We start from the raw sequence: 19366 nt of genomic DNA, 5'->3' as shown, positions 1-19366 counted from the left end.
ATTCAGGACTGAATAGTGCAAGTACTGGACTATGTACAATCAAGACTTTCACCGTTTTGAAACAAGCTTGTGCATCTGTTGTTCACACTAAGGTTGAACTTCTCCATAGTAATTCTCATAATGGTTCAATGACAGAAGCATAATTGGGAATGAATTTTGCATACCAGGAAGTAAGACCCAAGAAGGAATGTAAGGTTTGCAAATCTGTTGGAGGAGGAGCATTTCAAATTGCCAGGATATGATCTGGATCAGGTTTTAGTCCAGCTTGTGAAATTGTATGCCCCAGAAAGGAGAGTTCAGTTTTGTCTATATTTGCATTTGGACCTATAGAGCTTGAGGCCTGCTTTGCTGATGCAGTTTAGTACAGGCTGCAGGTTATTGTCATGCTCCTTTGTAGAATTTCCAAACATGATAATATCATCCAAATAGCACTGGACTCCATGTTGATTCTTTTGAATCAATGACATCATTTTTTGGAAGGCACTTGGGACTGATGTGAGACCGTATGAAACACATTTAAAACAAAATAGTTCCTCATGTGTAATAAATGCTGTGAGGTCTCTGTTATCATCATGCAAGATAACCTGGTGGTATGCGCTCTGCAAATCAAAAATAGAAAACATCTTTGCTCCACAGAGTTCTGCAAATACTTCTTCTGTGTGAGGATGAGGATGGCTGTCAATCACAATAGCTTTATTTGGCTCCCTTAAGTCCACATAAAGGCGAATGTCTCCACCCTTCTTCTGCGTCACCACTATAGGTGAAACCCATTCCGAGGAGTTAATCTCTTCAATAATGTCATTTTGAACAAGTTTTCTAAGTTCCTCTGAAACAGCTTCCCTGACTGAAAATGGTAAGCGCCGTAATTTCTGTCGTACAGGCATCACATTATTCCGCATTTTAACTTTATGCAGAAACCCATAAGCACAGCCAAGTTTCTCCTCAACCTGGTGTTGGGTCCCAGCTGAAACTGGTGTGTGTACTGCAAGAGTGCTTTGCTGAGGAAGATCAATTCGTCCATTAACTACCCTGAGATTTAAAGCAGCCAATACATCTCTGCGAAGGATAGGAGTGCCTTTATGGACAATGTAGAACTCTGCAATTACACAGCAATCACCAAAAATAACTATTGCTGGCAGGCAGCCATGTATTGGAATATGGTTTTTCAAATAGCACACCAACTGGAGTTTGGATTCAGTAAGAGGCACATCTTTAAAGTAATGCAAATAAATGGAACGAGGTAGTATAGATACCACTGAGCCAGTGTCCAACATTAGCTGAATAGAGTGTGATTTGCCTGAGGGTATGGTGGAAACATTTACAGTGCACTTTATCTGTTCTGGAATATGTGCAGTAGTGGTTTTGTCCATGCTCAGCACAGTAACCTCTGGTATTGTAACTGCATGCACCTGTTGATTGAACTGGCTACTGCGACATACTTTAGCAAAATGCTCAATCTTTTTGCAATGATTGCACTGATCTACTTTTGCTGGACATCTTGTGTAGCTTGAAAGGTGTTGTGGGGACCCACAGTGAAAGCATGCTTTTACTGTATTTTGCATTTGCTGATTCAGTGGCTTTTCATTAGTTTTCTTCCTGCAATTGTTTGTCTGCAGCGATAGTGAACTTTTCGGCAAAGGAGTCACAGCATGTTACAATCAGACTCCTCAGGGAAGCAATATAGTGCATTATAGTCTCCCTGGTTTCCTGGTTTCTGCTCACGCTGGCGAAATCTGTAGCTATTAGCTACTACATTCACTTTTGACACAAAAAAGTTCTTTAATGCAGTGAGTGCAGTCTCATGTTTATCATCTGCAAGGGGGAATGTGTGAAATATATGCTGCCCTTCTTCTTCAAGGCAGTGGATTAGCAGAGCACTCTTTCTTACTTCAGAATCTCTGTAGCACGGATTGCAAGTAGGTAAGTCTCAAACATATGGATCCAGGCAGTAAAAGCAACTGGAGGCTCACCTGGGCTTTGCAGAAAGGGCGCAGATAGGTTCAGAGGCAGAAGATCCATCCTTGTCGCCAAAATGTTGTATCAACTAGGCAAGATACTCATAAACTTCAACAGGAGTTTAAAAATAAAGTGGAAACCTCCTTTCCAAGCTGCTGCTGCACCTCTGTAACTCCCACTCTGCCTCAACTCCTCCCTCCTCCTTCCTGTTTCCTGTCCTTTCAGACTCCCAACAGCCAGTGCTCCCAGTTCTAATAATCACAAGAAACATCTAAACACCACAAAGTTTTAGACCAGTGAAGTCACAAAATTGAGTGAGCATGGGCTGTGGAAGGGGCTGTTGTGTGTCTGAGTTAACGACTCAAGACTTTCAAATAATAGGCTCAATTGGAATGCTTTAATCAAATATTATCAATCAGAGATTAGTACAGCACTATATAGAATACAGAAATAAGTAGATATATTATCACCCGTTTTTGTCACATTAAGAGCTGTCTCTGTCTGTCTCCTTCACTGTATCTGAAGGGACACACAGTTTCCATTTCCCCAATAAGTTCCCATACCAGTGTCATTATATAGGGTTATAGACAAAGAATACCTCTTTGTCAAAGAAACATATGTTCTTATATCATTTCTATACATTCTCAATTTACCTGATTTACATGTGAAGCATGATTATTTACAGCTGAGAGGACTAACAGTTCTTCAAGATAATAGCTCTGTGGACCCTTCTTACCCCACAATCATTCTTCCCTGTTGATTCCTCAAAGAACACATCTGCTGTAACAATCATCCCTTATTAGTTTTCCAAGTCTATATATTTATACGTAAGCTTATAGATATGTTAAGGAGATGGTTTCCAAGGAGATCTGGAGTTTTATAGACATGAAGGCACCCAAGATTGTTAAAATACAGCATATAATGCATAAACATTCCTGAATAAGGTTACATGTTGGTCAAGGACCAGTGGTCTGGGTCTTAGAATTCAGACATACTCTTTGTTGAAGCTAAAGATTCTAAAGAATAGTTAATATATAAATGAATCAAATATACAGAAAGAAAGAATGAATGAAAAGGGTTAACATTTGCTAACAGATACTGACAGGACATAGGGAATATGCTGATTCATTACATCCTTCTCGATGTGTGTTGCTGCAGGAACTGCTGTTCAGTTACTGGTGGATTTGAATCTGCCCACTCACGATGGAAACCCCAAAGGAGTGCAGGCACCAGGAATGCCATCTGCCTTTCTTTAAGCTTGAGCGAGATAACAACAGAGCGTACAAGGGAACAGGCTGGAAAAGTGAATTTTAATTTAAAACTTTCTGGACCTGCTTTAGTGAATCTGGCCGTATATATTTATTTCTGTGGATGATATGTCATTGCTCTGAAACATCACCAATAAAACCTCACACTACAAGAGCAGTATGATGAGATAAAACAGGACAAGGTGTCATTGCACCCAGATGTTAGGCACCAATAAGTCCATGACAAGATGACATCGACCTGTTAAAAAAAAAAAAAAAAGAACAGTCCTTTTATGTGACATAGTCTAGTTCTTAGTTTTTCCCTGGTGTACATTTCTTTATCTCCTAAGTCTGTCTATCCACATTTTTATTTTTAGGATGCCACACAAATCATCTTCTAACAGTCTTAATACTAATTCATTCATCATCTCATCATTTGGAAAACATTCACTAAAGGACACCTGTTTGAAATTTAGATTTCATTCTAAATTTTCTTCTTAGTTTTTCTGGTTTCAGAAAGACCATGTACTGGAACTAATCTCAACTCTAGTTATAAGTATTCATTGAAACTACACCATTTAGCAAACTTAGGGAGTTGGTAGTAAGATCCCATGGGAAGAAAGTCTAAAAAGAAAACCAGTTTGATAGTTGGTAATTTTTCAAAGACTTTATTAAGGTCACAAGAGCAAACTATCCCACTGTGTATGAAAGACAGCAAGAGACCACCCTGGCATAACGAGGAGATAATCAATGATCTGAAACTCAAAAAAGAGAGTCCTACAAAAAGAGGAACTTAGGTCAAATTACAAAGGATGAATATTAAAAAAAAACCAAAAAACACACAAAACCAAAAAACAAAAACAAAAAAAACCCAAGCACATAGGGATAAAGTTAGAAAGGCCAAGGCACAAAATAATATTAAATTGGCTAGACTTAAAGGGTAACAAGAAAACATTCTACAAATACATAAGAAGAAAGAGGAAGACCAAGGACAGGGCAGCCCCATTACTCAATGAGGAATTAAAGACAATAACAGAAAATGTAGAAATGGCAGAAGTGCTAAATGCCTTTTCTATTTCAGTTTTCACTAAAAAAGTTAGCAGTGATCGGAAGGCTAACATAGTGAATGCCAATGAAACTGAGGAAGGATTTGAGGCTAAAATAGGGAAAGAAGAAGTTAAAAATTATTTAGATGTCTTCAAGTCGGCAGTCCTGATGAAATACATCCTACAATATTCAAGGAGCTTACTGAGCCATTAGCAATTATCTTCAAAAACTCATGGAAAATAGGAGAGATTCCAGAGCACTGGAAGAGGGAAAATTTAGTGCTAATCTATAAAAATGGTAATAAGGACAACCCAGGGAATAACAGACCAGCTATCTTAACTTCGCTACCTGGAAAGATAATGAAGTAAATCAAGCAATTAGTTTGCAAATATCTAGAAGATAATAAGATAAGTAACAGTTAACATTGATTTTTTTAAGAACAAATCATGTCACACCAACCTGATAGCTTTCTTTGACAGAGTAACAAGCCTTGTGGATAAGGTGGAAGCAGTCAATGTGGTATAACTTGACTTTAGTAAGGCTTTTGATCCTGTCCTGCATGAGCTTAAACACACTATGGAAATATAGCCAAAATAGAACTACTATAATGTGGGTGCATAACTGGATGGAAACTGTTCCCCAGAGCATATTTATCAGTGGTTCACAGTCAAGCTGGAAGGGCATATTGAGTGAGGTCCTGCAAGGATCAGTTCTGGGTCCGGTTCTGTTCAATATCTTCATAAATTATTTAGATAATGGCATAGAGAGTATATTTATAAAGTTTGTGGACAATACCAAGCTGGGAGGGGTTGCAAGCGCTTGGAGTATAGGAGTAACATTCAAAATGATCTATACAAACTGGAGAAATGGTCTAAAGTAAACAGGATAAAATTCAAGAACAAATACAAAGTACTCCATTTAGGAAGGAACAATCAGTTGCACATATGCAAAATGGAAAATGACTTCCTAGAAAGGAGGAATATAAAAAAGGGATCAGGAGGTTATAGTGGATTACAGGCTAAATATGACTCAGCGATGTAACCCTGTTGCAAAAAGAAAAGGAACACTGTCTAAATGACCAGCACTAACATAGTCTGTGTTTATCACATTCTAGACTTTGCTACCACATCATTTCACCATATCTATGTAAGGGCCCCAGTATGGCACTGCCAAGCTACTTATTATCCCAGCTGATGTAATGTCCCTTGCCATTTGAAGAAACACTGCTTTCTCAGATGTAATATTTCAGCAAATTATCTCAGCATATAGATTGTTGGTTCACTTGTCATAATGTCACTATTAGCAGTCCATGGAGAGTCACAGATTCCAAGGCTAGAAAGGACCATTGTGATCATCTAGTCTGGTCTCCTGAACTCATAACTTAACTCCAGGTGACAACTGAGATCCTAATATGTTGGGTATTTCTAATAGAAGCCTTCTATATATTTACTGCATCACAAAGGAAGTTATGTTCTAGCATAAGGCTGTCCATAGGGTTCTAAAAGTTGGCTTTTGAGAAAGACAGTGTTAAGAAAATTTGGATTAGGTTATTAATTGAAAAAGTGCTCCCTAAACCATGTTTTTAAGCTGAAACGTGGCCTCCAAAACTCCTTCCCACTTCTTCCTCTATTGCCCCAGGCTCCGGTATATGGCCTCTGAGCAGCTACTCTCCTGTTTCTGCTGCAGCTGGTCATCAGCTCAGCTCCCTCTCTGGCTGCCTGCAGCATTGCACAGAAAGGAGAGAGTAGTTCAGACTGCTCCATAGCCTCCTATGCTGCTGGATTACATCTACACTGCAGCTGGGAGTGAGCCTCACAGCCCAGGTACACAGACTTGTGTTAGTGGGGCTTGTGCTAGCATGCAATAAATAAATAAATAAATAAATAAATAAAATCACTGTGAGGGTGTTGTGGCTTGGGCTGGCCACATAAACTCCAACTTACCCTGCCCTCTGGATCTGAGCTTGGATGGTTGCCCTGAGCCCCCTTCAGTGCTGCTATGTCTGCACAGCTATTGTTAATGTGCTAGCTCGAGCCCTGTTAGCACAAGTTGGTCTGTCTGGGTTTGGGGGCTTGCTGCCAGATGCACTGGAGTCTCAGGGAAGAAGAATAGGAATGGTCTGGCCCTGCTTGAGCCCAGGGGATTGTATAGCAAAGGCTGGGTACCCTCTATCACCACCATCAAGGGCAGTTCAGTAGATGTGGAAAACAGGAGAAGATGAGAACCAATAACTGGTTATGGCCCTACAACTGGCTGGAAAATGAAAATCCTTTCCTACAAAAGAAATGTTTCTGGATGTTTTCTCATCTCAACTTGAGACAAAAAGTCAAAATGGACAAACTTTTTTATGGGAAGAATTTTCCAGAAAAATAATCCATAACAGAACAAAAATGGAATTTTTTAGGTTGTTGGCTGCCTGTTGGATGGGTGGGTTGCCTAGTTCTCTAGCTGGCCACTGTTCCATGCTGCCTGGGAAGGCTGCTAGCCAGGAAGTTTGGTAATCCAGGAATCAGCTATCTGGGGCGCTGGTTAGCCAGGCAGTGAACATGCACTGTGACCCTCATAGCCTGGAGACTCCCAGGTCCTCTGTAGTCCAGCTGGCAGTCTGCTGGAGAGCCTAGGAGCCATGGGAAGCCTGGTAAGGCATCTGAAGGTGGTTTCTCCTCCCCCAGTACTGCCTGAGTGCTGCTACTAGAGCAGGCAAGATAATCTGCCCCACAGCACTGATTGATTGTGGCCACTTGGTTCCTCTTTCCCTCCAGCTGAAAATATCTAGACAACCTGCTGCTTTCTAGGGTTTAAAATTTTGGATTTAATTTGACTGAATTAATACTTGCTTGAAAGGGTTTGATAAGTAACACTTTGTTTCTGCCATTGTTCTCTGTCATCATTAGATATAAGATGACATAGGTAATTTGATTTTAAATGGCTGATCTGGAGTTCGAAAAGTGAAAATCTTGTTTGGCAATTTACCAAAAACAAAAAGAAAGGGAACATGATTTTGTTTTGTGTTACACCAGCATAAATCATGAGGAATTCTATCAGAGTTAGTGGAAGGGCACCCATATAAAACTGTTGTGAGAACAGAATAAGCACAGGATATTCATCAATTGTAATGCTACTGAAAGAATTTGGGAAACTGGCTTGAAGTGTCCTTCACAGTGGGTATCTGTACAGTATATATGCTCACCAGTTCATGTACTTTCTGCTTCCTTCAGCTCTCCTCTCACCCTTTATCTTTCACGGAGGAGAGTAGACACTAAATTGAGATAAGATTATCACTATCAAAATCAGGCTGGTCATGTCCAAAAGACATTGGTACCTTTTTTACACGTGCCCTATGAATGTAAATATAGTTCACAATTTTTAGATTGAAGTCTGTGATTGCACACTCTCTCTCTCGCTCTCTCTCTCTCTCTCTTTGACTTTGATAGGGCAGAGAATGGGGGACACACCACCACACCAAACAGCACCACAGTTTCTTTTAATCCAATCTGGACAATTCTACCAGGCTTTGTGGCAATACCAACAGAATGAGATCAATTTATGATATTTTCCCATCAACATTGCTTGTCCTTGTCAGTCATGACCCTCTTTCCCCCATATTTCTTTTCTGTCTTGTGTAAAGTGGTGGTTATTGTTATAAATTTACTTGTTGTTATTACTTTAAAATACAAAATTTTAGGACAGAAGATTATTTAAATTTACAAGTGTTGGTTTCATTCTAACTTGGAGATCTGAGGCCAATTAATTGCTTTTATTTACTTTGTACCTCTAAGGATGTTCAGTATGTCTTGGAGGAGCACCAGCAAGTTATTGAATGTGTTGAATTTCCACAGGATTCAGTCACAATGTTATACATGTTAGGTGGCTCTTAAAGAATAGATTAGTACAAGCTATCCACTTACTTACCTTTGCATTGCTATTAATTAATGTTTTCTCATTTGTTACATTGAAAATTTCTGTCCAGTGTCATGGGTCCAATTATATTACACATAATAATCAACCTTGCTAATAGAATAATCTTAAATGACCCCTAGTAAGGTTGAATAACTTCCAAATGTGGGTATACATGCATTTTGATAGCACATTTTTCTTAGTAATGTCATGTTTATCTCAATCACCTCTAGCAAAGTCCTAGGAATGCTTATTCTTAGGTTTTGAATTCATTATGGCATTCTCTGAAGAGCCATCTCTATCAATGCACTGTGGCTGTTGTTATTACTAGGGTAAATGCAGATAGATGTAACTACTATGTATTGAAATTGTTTCTTATGATAGAAAAATATTTTTAAGAGCAGCTACTAAGTGGTGGTGACCTGTTTTGACAAAGTGGAGAATTTGAAATTTGAGCCTTTTCTTCTTTAATTCATTCAGGGCTAAATTAATCTCTGATGTAACTCCATTGACTTCAGTGGGTTTACACCCAGGGGTCGATTGTAGCTAAATACGTAAAAAGAAAGCGGTGAGCTTTTTTCTGTAAGATAGAAAACCAAACCAAACCACACACAAAGAAACAAACCTACCCTGTATAATAAAAAGTACAAGTAAGTTATGTGTCTTTTAAACTAGTTTATGGGTAGGGACCTATCAAATTCATGGTCCATTTTAGCCAATTCCATGGTCATAGGATTTTAAAAATAGTAAATTTAATGATTTTTGCTATTTAAATCTGAAATTTCACTGTGTTGTAATTGTAGGGATCCTGATCCAAAAAGGAGTTGGGGGAGGTTGCAAGGTCACTGGGTGGAGCCGGGGGGTTGCGGTACTGCTTCCCTTACTTCTGTGCTGCTGTTGGCAGCAGCACTGCCTTCAGAGCTGGGCAGCTGGAGAATGGCGGCTGCTGACTGGGAGCCTAGCTCTGAAGGCAGAGACGCCGCCAGCAGCAGTGCAGAGCGCTGCAGCTGCTGGTGGCGCACTGGCCTCAGAGCTAGGCTCCCGGCGAGCAGCTGCTTCTCTCCGGCTGTCCAGCTCTGAAGGCAGTGAATAAGTAAGGGTGGCAATAAAGCGACATGCGCCCCCCCCCAAATAACTTTGTGACTGTCCCCCCCAGCAACTTCTTTTGGGGTCAGGGCCACCAATTTGAGAAACACTTGTCTCCCCCTGGGAAATCTGTGTAGTATAGAGTAAAGGCACACAAAAGACCAGATATCACGGTCCGTGATACATTTTTCATGGCCAGGAATTTGATAGGGCCCTAAACAGCCATATTCTAATATCTTTACTTGGTTCTAGCTAGTAATTTGAGCTTCCCTTCATTGATGAAGCTAGAGATTAAGTGAATTATGGGGAGCCAAGCAATTAGACTCTAGGTTTAATTAAAAGATTTAAAAACCCTCTGTAAGTTAGACAATAAGAATTGGGGGGAAAGGCAGCACAGTAAATATTTGGCTTCTGCTTCAAACATGCTATGTGAGTATATGTATGACAAGCGCACATTATTTCTTACTGGTATTCTCAGAAAGGAATAAATTTCTCTTTAGAACAAATAGTTGTACTCTAATTCATCTCCCATTTATGGCAATGGAACAGTACAGGTCAGTGAAGGAAAAGCTGTAAAGTTCAGCAATATGGCTCTGTGCCTTCAAGCAAATGTCATATGTAGGTAGCATTTGAAAATTATAGGGCAGGCTTATTTAATAGGGCATCGCTTTTTTTTTGTTTTGTTCGTAGCACAGTAATATCACTAAGATCATTATACTGTTGTTGGAGCTTAAAAATGGAAGCTTTTAGATCCCTGCTAGGTGCATGCATTCCCTAGATTGCTGCTCTTGTTTCTATGCTTAGACTACATTCACTCAGTTGGGTTCCAGCTATGTGCCAAAGCAAGAAGATGAATTAAGCTTTGAGTGTTTTGACTTTTCAAGTAGGCATAGGGGACGGGGAGGAAAGGAATATTTAAAGTGTAAAAGAATCACAAGGAAATAATTTGATCTGATGATCACTTTTCTGAGCAAATGCTTACCAATTGAAAATTATTTGAGAAAATAACAAGGAGTCTGGTGGCACCTTAAAGACTAACAGATTTATTTAGGCTTAAGTTTTCGTGGGTAAAAAACCCACTTCTTCAGATGCATGGAGTTTTACCCACGAAAGCTTATGCCCAAATAAGTCTGTTAGTTTTTAAGGTGCCACCGGACTCCTCGTTGTTTTTGTGGATACAGACTAACACAGCTACCCCTCTGATACTTGAGAATATCGTTTACATGTAATCAATATTAGTCAAAAACATTTTTTCCAGTACAAAAACTTGTAGAAGACAAGCGTGCGGAGTATAAGAATGGAGTTATCATATGTTACTGGCCTTAAATGTTGAGGACTTCTTTCATCCATATGGATCCCAAAGTTTTTATATCATTTAGCAAAATTTATAAACAGTTTGTCCATCAGTCTTGTCTAATCATTTTACCCACTATCAAAATTGAGAGAATTATCGAGTGTAACATAACAGCTGATAACAAGCGCACAGAAACACTATGCAAGAGTTTAGGACAGGAGGTAACAATATCATATCCAATCAAACCTGCACATTGTAATTAAATGAGCACATAAGGATGGTTAATGACCTCCTCTTGCAAAAATTGTTATGGGATTCTTACATGCCCCAAGTATAATAACTGGGCATCTAGTGTAATAGTCAAGATGACTTCTGTTTTAAATCACACCTAAAAGACAGCTTCTTCTCTAGCACAGAGCCCACAACAGCAATTATTCAGTTACGTCTGGTACTGATATTATAGCTTCGTTAGCATTATCAATACTAATTCCTGGAGCAGATGGGTTTCCCGTAGAGAGCTTCTGATCAAACTCAGGCCCAGTATGTTTACCTTCTGAGAGTTAACAAAATCACTTCTTGAAATGATATAGCTGCACTGTTTCAAGTTGTAAATGTTGGGAGATTTCTTTATGAAGGGTTGTGCGCCATTGCAATGCACTGCTGTTCTCCCACAGTGGCTAGCCACATACATTTATATTGGGATTGTGAGGCAGGTTCCCCAAAACAAAGTGAGTCAGAGGCACTATTTATGGCAAGGGTGGGCAAACTTTTTGGCCCCAGGGCCACATCTGGGTGGGGAAATTTCATGCAGGGCCATGAACGTAGGAGGGGTGCGGGGTATACAAGGGGGCTGACAGCAAGGTATTGGGGTGAAGGAGAGGTACAATCGGGTCACGGTGTGGGATGCAGGAGGGTTTTGGGGTGTGGGCTCTGGACCAGCGCTGCTTTTCTGGAGCAGCTCCGGGGTGGCAGTGGTGTGCAGTGGGGCTAAGGCAGGCTCCCTGCCTGCCCTGGTCCCGCGCTGTGCTGCTGCTGGAAGCACCATGTACCTGCGGCCCCTGGGGGAGGGGCAACAGAAGCTCCGTTTCCAGCCAATGGGAGCTGTGAGGGTGGTGCCTGGAGGCGAGGGCAGCGCACAGAGCCTTGTGCCCTCATCCCCCCCAGGGGCTTCAGGGATATGGTGCTGGCCGCTTCCAGCAGCAGGACGGGGCCCACGGCTCCACGGTGGTGGCAATCCCTCAGGCCAGATCCAAAGCCCTGAAAAGCTGGATACCACTCATGGTCTGTAGTTTGCCCACCCCTGATTTATGGTAAACAAAAAGATAATAAAACAGCAAAGAATCCTGTGCCACCTTATAGACTAACAGACGTTTTGGAGCATGAGCTTTCGTGGGTGAATACCCACTTCGTCAGATGCATGTAGTGGAAATTTCCAGAGGCAGGTATATATATGCAAGCAAGCTAGAGATAATGAGGTTAGTTCAATCAGGGAAGATGAGGCCCTGTTCTAGCAGTTGAGGTGTGAAAACCAAGGGAGGAGAAACTGGTTCTGTAGTTGGTTCTGTAGTCTTTGTTTAATCCTGAGCTGATGGTGTCAAATTTGCAGATGAACTGAAGCTCAGCAGTTTCTCTTTGAAGTCTAGTCCTGAAGTTTTTTTGCTGCAGGATGGCCACCTTAAGGTCTGCTATAGTGTGGCCAGGGAGGTTGAAGTGTTCTCCTACAGGTTTTTGTATATTGCCATTCCTAATATCTGATTTATGTCCATTTATCCTTTTCCATAGAGACTGTCCAGTTTGACCGATGTACATAGCAGAGGGGCATTGCTGCCATATTATGACGTATATTACATTGGTGGAGGTGCAGGTGAATGAACCAGTGATGGTGTGGCTGATCTGGTTATGTCCTGTGATGGTGTCGCTGGTGTAGATATGTGGGCAGAGTTGGCATTGAGGCTTGTTGCATGGATTGGTTCCTGAGCTAGAGTTACTATGGTGCGGTGTGCAGTTACTGGTGAGAATATGTTTCAAGTTGGCAGGCTCTCTGTGGGCGAGGACTGGCCTGCCACCCAAGGCCTGTGAAAGTGTGGGATCATTGTCCAGGATGGGTTGTAGATCCCTGATGATGCGTTGGAGGGGTTTTAGTTGGGGACTGTATGTGATGGCCAGTGGAGTCCTGTTGGTTTCTTTCTTGGGTTTGTCTTGCAGTAGGAGGCTTCTGGGTACACGTCTGGCTCTGTTGATCTGTTTCCTTATTTCCTCATGCCGGTATTGTAGTTTTGAGAATGCTTGGTGGAGATTTTGTAGGTGTTGGTCTGTGTCTGAGGGGTTAGAGCAGATGCGGTTGTACCTCAGTGCTTGGCTGTAGACAATGGATCGTGTGATGTGCCCGGGATGGAAGCTGGAGGCATGAAGGTAGGCATAGCGGTCGGTAGGTTTTCGGTATAGGGTGGTAATAATGTGACCATCGCTTATTTGCACCGTGGTGTCTAGGAAGTGGACCTCCCGTATAGTTGGTCCAGGCTGAGGTTAATGGTGAGGTGGAAGCTGTTGAAATCGTGGTGGAATTTTTCCATAGTCTTCTTCCCGTGGGTCCAGATGATGAAGATGTCATCAATGTAGCATAGGTAGAGAAGGGGCATGAGTGGACTAGAACTGAGGAAGCCTTGTTCCAGGTCGGCCATAAAAATATTGGCCTATTGTGGAGCCGTGCTGGTGCCCATTGCGGTGCCACTGATCTGGAGATATATATTGTCATCAAATTTGAAATAGTAGTGTGTGAGGATAAAGGCACAGAGCTCAGCCGTCAGTTGTGCTGTGGCATCATCAGGGATACTGTTCCTGACAGCTTGTATTCCATCTGTGTGTGGGTAAAAAGATAATAGCTTTTGATGGTTAGAAATATACAGAAGGGGAGTTACAATGCTCAGCTCTCTGAGGCGGGGGGTGAAGAATTTAAGGACTAATAGTGTTGCCAATAGCACTACCTCCCCTTAATTATACAACCTGAAAAAATACCCTTACCATAATTTGTGTGGCAATAAGTTGCTTCTAGTTCCCCTGGTGGCTCATTATAATATCAATGGGAAAACAGACCATAACTCTTAGATCTCTCCAACCATTTCAAGAAGCAATAACAAGAGTAAAAGTAATAAAGACAATATTAATAACTTTTTTCAGTGCAAGGTTGTTGTTTTTTTTAAATGTATACTGTTTATTTTCTTTTCTCCTCCAAAGATATCCTTAGCCTGGTGCTACTCAAAACCGATTTATTCCAACTGTGATATTAAACCCAGAAGGGGAGAACAGTTAATTTTTTTAAAGCATCTACAGTTGTACTCATTTTCCTTCTTCCTTTCATCTTTCAGTGATGATGATGTTAATTAGTGTACTTGGTCTTGTGTGTTTCAAGGAAAAACAAAACCAGACTCTGAGTGCCTATTTCTACTCAACAAGCAGGTTCCACCATGACTCACCCTGCTCAACCTTCTCAGGAAAAGGGACAAATGAAATATTCCAGGAGCAATTGGCATGTGTTCACTGTAAAAAGCCACTGTAGATGAATGTGAACTCCTCTTATATTTTGACACTCGAAAAAGTGCAGTCCAGGTGTTTCAAAATTTCCTCCTGACCTGTAGGAACAGGAAGGGTTTTGTTTTGTTTTTGTTTGAACAGGCACTCTTTGTTATTCAGTGGAATCCACTGCAGAACTGCTGTAATTATAAGGCTGCAGGACTACCAATGCACTGTAGAGGTATCATAACCTTAGTCCCAGATTTGGACCTTAGCGTCCAAAATATGGGGGTTAGCATGAAAACTTCCAAGCTTAGCTACCAGCTTGGACCTGGTACTTGCTGCCACCACCCAAAAAATTAGAGTGTTTTGGGGCACTCTGGTCCCCCTGAAAAACCTTCCCTGGGGACCCCAAGACCCAAATCCCTTGAGTCTCACAACAAAGGGGAATAATCCTTTTTCCCTTCCCCCCTCCAGGGGCTCCTGGAGAGATACACAGACACAAGCTCTGTGAAACTACACAGAGTGACTCCCCCTCTCTGTTCCCAGTCCTGGAAACAAAAAGTACTTTCCTCTTCACCTAGAGGGAATGCAAAATCAGGCTAGCAAATCCAACACACACAGATCTCCCCCCCCCCCCGATTTCTTCCTCCCACCAATTCCCTGGTGAGTACAGACTCAATTTCCCTGAAATTTCCCAGTAAAGAAAACTCCAACAGGTCTTAAAAGAAAGCTTTATATAAAAAAGAAAGAAAAATACATACAAATGGTCTCTCTGTATTAAGGTGACAAAATACAGGGTTAATTTCTTAAAAGAAATATGAATAAACAGCCTTATTCAAAAAGAATACAAATCAAAGCACTCCAGCACTTACATTCATGCAAATACCAAAGAAAAGAAACCATATAACTTACTATCTGATCTCTTTGTCCTTACACTTAGAAACAGAAGATTAGAAAACAGAAACTACTTCTCCAAAGCTCAGAGAAAAGCAGGCAGACAGAAAACAAAGACTAAGACACAAAATTCCCTCCACCCAGAGTTGAAAAAATCCGGTTTCCTGATTGGTCCTCTGGTCAGGTGCTTCAGGTGAAAGAGATATTAACCCTTAGCTATCTGTTTATGACAAGAGGGAACTCATTTTAACACAGAAAGGATTATTTTTTTCCATTTTTTTTCTATTTTATGTGTTATTCTGGAGCCAAACTTGGTGCTCCAGCTCCACATCTGATCTTTCATGATAGTCTTCAAAGGCAATCAACTTGACATCTCCCATGTTTTCAAAGTGTTATTAAAATGAGCATCTTAAAGTTTGCGCCCAACTTGCTGCCACTTCATGATTTTTCTTCTTTTTTCACTTTTTCATACATGTTTAATATTCTTTTCTCTCTTTCTGGTGATTACCTGGGTTGCGCTAGCAGGGGAGAGAGCTTCAATGCTTCCCTTCACTTGACAGCCACCTTGGTATTCCCACTTGATGCTTTCACGCAGGAGAGGGGTCATGGCATGGCTCTTATCTGTGATATAGTGGCAGATCAGGCAGGGAGGCTCATAGTCCTGCTACACCCCCACTGATAACTCATAGGCTCTGCCTTCCCATTCAGCTCTCCCTCAATTCTGCAGAGAGCTTGGGGAGAGACTAGAAAACCAGTGTCACCTTGCTACACATTGTTTACCTTTCGCAGCTTCATGCTGTGGTGATTGTGCTGGTTGGATTTCATTTGCCCTAGAACAATGTGAGGAACAACAAAGGAGAGACACCATCCCAGCCTTTATCCTTCAGCCATTTCCTGGAGTCCTAGGGCAGTGAATAGACACATTCTGGCTGTTCCTCTGTACCTATGTACACATGAATTCCTCTGAGTTGGCACAACTGTAATGTCACCATGCCGATATTTAAGATTAAGTGAATTTCACTGTCAACACAGAAATGAAACTGAGTAGATACTAGCTGCTTAGATTGTATAAGCTCTTTGGAGGAGGACCATGATTGTAATTTTACATGTGCCTGATCGCTAATAGAGGCCTCCATGTGCTGCTGCAATACAAATAAATATCTAGTGCAAAATTAAGACTGAAAAAGAGAGAGACCACATTTTATTTAACCACTTGCAATTTCTGTGTGGTAAGCTTACATGTAAAAATAGTAGGTAAGAGACCTTCATATAGAAATGAAGAAAGATCTACAGCAGTGCTTCCCAAACTTAGGATGCCGCTTGTTTAGAGAAAGCACCTGGAGGGCCGGACCGGTTTGTTTACCTGCCGTGTCCACAGGTCTGGCCGATCACGGATCCCACTGGCCACGGTTCGCTGCTCCAGACCAATGGGAGCTGCGGGAAGCAGCGGCCAGTACGTTCCTCAGCCTGCGCCGCTTTCAGCAACTCTCATTGGCCTGGAGCAGTGAACCGCAGCCACTGGGAGCTGCGATTAGGTGGACCTGTGGACATGATAGGTAAACAAACCAGCCCGGCCCGCCAGGGGCTTTCCCTAAACAAGCAGCGTCCCAAGTTTGGGAAACACTGATCTAGAGAAAAAGTTTTGGTTAAGGCACTGAAATGGAACTTAGAAAAGCATGGGTCTAGGCCGAGTTCCACAACAGACTTCCTCTATGTCCTTGGGCAGACCACTTAATGACTGTGTCTCCATTTCCCATCTATGGAATGGAGATAATACTCTCTTTCTCCCACTCTTTTATTGTCTTGTCTTTTAAGATTGTAAACTTTTGAGAACAGGTACTGTCTCTTAATACATGTATGTACAACATAATGAGGCCCTAATCTCAGCTATCTCCTCCCTAGCACTACCACAATATTAATAATAAAATGACATTTTGAAATTAATAGTGTTCCTTTAAAATCCTTTCATTTTGTTTGGTGGGATTATCAGAAATTATTTGAAAAATTTCATGAGCTTTATACTCAGCATTGCCAAGCTCAGGAGATCAAAAATCATGAGTCAGACCTTAAATGCAATTTACTACTGTATAATTTATAATAACATATGTATTTATTAATATTATTAGTGCAATACTGTTAATAAACATGTACATTTTAATGTTATTATTAATTATGTTATATCTGTTTAAAATAGTGGGGGTTTTGGTCTGTCTTCAGATTTTTGAGCTCTCCGTGTGTGTGTGTGTGTGTGTGTGTGTGTGTGTGTGTGTGTGTGTGTGTGTGTGTGTGTGTGTGTGTGTGTGTGTGTGTGTGTGAAAGAGAGAGAGAGAGAGAGAGAGATTTTTGGCCTCATGCCTCAGGTGCTCTCACCTCACATCTCTCTATCCACTGCCCAGAAAATAATTTTGTCCCCAACTCTCAGATCAGTTCTGCCCCTACTCTTCCCCAGCCCTCCTTTCCAACAGTTCACCCCCCTTTTCTCAGCCACACTTCTGCTCCTCCTGATGTTCTTCACCCATCTCTCAGTTTTTTGGGTTGGGGGCTGCAGTGGGGTCACCTCTCCTCCTTCCAGGTTAGGAGGAGGGGCAGCTCCAGGAATTCTTTGCCTCCTCCCCTTTATGAAGACAGGTGATGCAGAGGAAAGAGGATGGGGGAAGGAGCAGAAGAGTATTGCTCTCAGGAAGGGCGGGGAGCTGCTGTTCTCTTTAGCTTACTACTCCCCCTCTCTTCCCATGAGCGTGGCTTTGGGATGCTGAGTCGAGGGGGAGGGGAAGCAGCTGTGATTGGTTGCCCTACTCCAGGAGGCAGGCAAATGGGACAGGCATCCAGGCCTCAAATTCATTACAGGGCTGGAACGTCTCTCTTCATCCCCAGACTGGGGTCTAGCCACAGCTAAATTCCCGTTACTGCAAAAAAATCATGAGAGTAGGGAACACTGCTGTTAGAAAACTGTCATCATTTTCATATGTTTTGACAAGCTTTACAGACTGCATGAGAACTGAAAATGGAACAATTGTTGGTGTAAGATTGTAAGGAATATATGCTTCAATGTGGTGACATCTCTAATCTGTCGTAAGTGAGGAGTGATTAAGAGTCTTACCTGCATCTCTTTTTTAATTTTTAATTAAATTAACACCATCTGATATTTTGTAATGGAGCTTACTAGAAACTGTATATGCTTCATACTAGGTTACTAAGTATGTGACTCACACATGAATGCTAGTAAGAGTCAACTGAACTTTATTTGTTTACTCCAGTCATCTGACATGGGTCTGGGTTACTAGCCCTGCCATGTGACTGAGGTAAGGCTCATTGGCTCCAGTGGTTACTATATCCTTCAGTAAACAGCAGTTGTCACATATGTATTTCAGAAAGTCAGTGTTTTCTTGCATTTGCATTTTCTCACAGTTGCATTTGCACCAGCAGAAGAAGAACTGGCCTATGCATGACAGTGGGGTGTTTACTCCAAGACCTGCTGTTCTGGGGGGTTCTCAACCAACACCACCCCGGCCAAGGACTGTGTGAGAGGAAAGTAATACAATAGGCCCAGCCTACACATCCAAACAGATATGTCACAGTTACCGTCACTGCCTGCACAGAGGAGAGGAACAGTTGGTGTCACCACTGAAGCTCTCATGCAGAGGAGGTATCTGCTGCTGTTCTGTCAGAGATTACACAGCCCTATCCTGCTGCCCCTTCCACTCCACCACCATTTCAAGTAGAGAGCTGGGTCATAATTTGGGGGCAAAGCCAGAGGTGTCTTGAGGGGGTGGGTATGGGAGTATTGCCTTTATGTGGCCCTGGGTCTAACTTACAATGAAGTTGATTGAGAAGGGGATTCTACGTTCATATGATGGGCAAACTACAGAGTTTGATGATTTGGATTTGGCTTGAATTTGACTGAGATGTACACCCTGAAGCTTGAGTGCTAATTGGACTGTCATCTGATGTATCCTAGACTTTTCCATAGGAAAATTTGAGGTGGACATCTCATAATCAGAGTTTCATCGACATGTGATGTCTGCTTCCAGTCAGGCTGGAAATGTGTTCTTTTTCATACTGCACTATTTTGATTCTTGGGTTTCCAGTTGGTAACTGTAGGTGACATAGCATGGGGAATAAATTAGAGAGACGATTAAAAAAGAAAAGTTAACACAATATTCTGGAATGTTCAGGATTGCTCTTAATAATGGCCAAAGGGAGGGTGATAGATCTGAGTTCTTTTTTCGTTACGCTGAAAAACTCATCTGATTATTTTTTCCTGGTCAGATTTGAACTTTACACACTAACAGAAAATGTTTATGGATAGATTTTGCACTCACACATTGTCATTAGCTTGTAGCAGGTAGGGGTTAAATGGAGTCCACTGTCAGAAGGAAAAAAAAAAGGAACTTCCATCCCTATCTGCATTGCTTTCTGAAGAAGAGTCTTA

The 19366-nt window shown here is 41.6% G+C and overlaps 1 protein-coding gene across 4 annotated transcripts in view; it reads left to right on the top strand.

The window, feature by feature from the left end:
• CDH18 (cadherin 18) overlaps positions 1-19366 on the top strand; it is a 1010793-nt gene that overhangs the window by 618770 nt on the left and 372657 nt on the right. The gene's annotated exons all lie outside the window — the stretch shown is intronic.

This window comes from Gopherus flavomarginatus, chromosome 2 (assembly GCF_025201925.1).
Source record: "Gopherus flavomarginatus isolate rGopFla2 chromosome 2, rGopFla2.mat.asm, whole genome shotgun sequence".
NCBI lineage: Eukaryota > Metazoa > Chordata > Testudines > Testudinidae > Gopherus > Gopherus flavomarginatus.
This window is presented reverse-complemented; position numbering and strand designations above follow the sequence as displayed.